Consider the following 1654-nt stretch of genomic DNA (forward strand, 5'->3'; position numbering starts at 1 on the left):
GACAGCCGAAAAGCAGCCTTAAACACTGAACCTTGAATTATTTAGTGTCTTTCAAAAACACCAACATACTGAGCTCTTAATGAAAAGTACCCAAACCCTTCTATGTAGATGATTATTGAGTGTATGTTTGCCATGGGGGGTGGAGATTGAACGGCACTGATTGCATGTTTTACAAACTACAGGTAAAATCTACCTACGCCAAATGCTGTATCATAAAAGAATGTATCCTATAATGTTCATATTTCCATATAAACATAATTATTTTTACATTTCACTAACTGAAAACACTAAATTATACTTACTTTGAAGTTTGACTAAGTTTGTTCCACAATCAGTCAGTGTGTTTAGAGTTGTACTGATATTTTAAGCTAAAACATATGCTATGTTTAAATTTTACCATGTTTTGTTGTGGAATTTATCACATGTTGACTTGTTGCATTTTAATTTGTTTAAATCAAACTATGTTAGTATAAGATTCTTGGGTCAAGAGAGGTTGTGGTTGCAAAAAATGAATGAGTTGGTGGCATGTTTTCTTTTTTCTTTGGTTTCCTTTGCATTTGATATATAATTGCTCTGTCTACTTCTGTCCCATTGCATCAGATTGAGAGAGTGGGCAGAGGACAGGTAAAATATTTGTTCTATTTTTATTTCCCTCTTTTTCCTTACTTGCCTGTTTTGGGTGGTTACAACAACCACCCAAAACAGTGTTAAACCTTGAATGAAATTGGGTAAATTTCACCCATTTTATACACAAATAAACCAAGTGGTTTCATTTTATAAATATAGCACAAAAAATGACATTATTATCATATAACACTTGTCCTGTAGTTCATATTAACATTTATTGAACTGGTTATTAACTTTATTTGGTTAATTTCTGTGTGAATATGTTCATTTCCTGATCACAGCCACAAATCAAATGAGTGTGTATGAGATTCAGAAAATGTTTAATGAACAGGTGACCTGAGGCTGAGCTCTCTTTGGAGGATGAAGAAATCAGCTCTGTAGCCAGAAATGTTTTTATTTTCTCGTCCTAATGTGAATGAATGATTTTCACTGGGTTGAAACTTTCAGGACTCCAGGATGAACATAAAACGGACGATTAACCTGCTCCAAATGTTCCAAATGACGGGGAACTAAATGACACTAGAATTAATGTTGATGATATGTATGTCATGAGGTAGGAGGGGAAACCTTTGTGACATTAAAAAAGACAAATAATAAAGGAAAAAAACAGTATTTTTGTTTTACACAATAACATAATTACATAAGTATTTATGACTTGAAACGATGCAATGATGACCAGGGGTACCTGCTGAAAACTGACATGAAGTAAATGACACTGAAAAGGTATGTTACATGAATTACTATATATTATATTCAGAAGACTGTGCAGCTGCATATTTTACTGACAGTAGTCTGTAATGTACAGCTGATGCTTTTTTCCTGTCAGTGTGTGGATTTACTGTGCTCAGCTGCTTCCTTTTCACTCTGTTTTTTTTTTCATACATCATCCCTCTCTCTTCCCTTCATGTCTTAGTTTCCCTCATGATCCTTTTCCCTCCACTACCAAAAGGGGGCAACAAAGCGGCACTTTTCGACATCCTGAAGGACTTAAAAAAAAAAACCAAACAAAACAGTTGCATATTATTAC

This window comes from Sphaeramia orbicularis, chromosome 10, assembly GCF_902148855.1.
Source record: "Sphaeramia orbicularis chromosome 10, fSphaOr1.1, whole genome shotgun sequence".
Classification (NCBI taxonomy): domain Eukaryota; kingdom Metazoa; phylum Chordata; class Actinopteri; order Kurtiformes; family Apogonidae; genus Sphaeramia; species Sphaeramia orbicularis.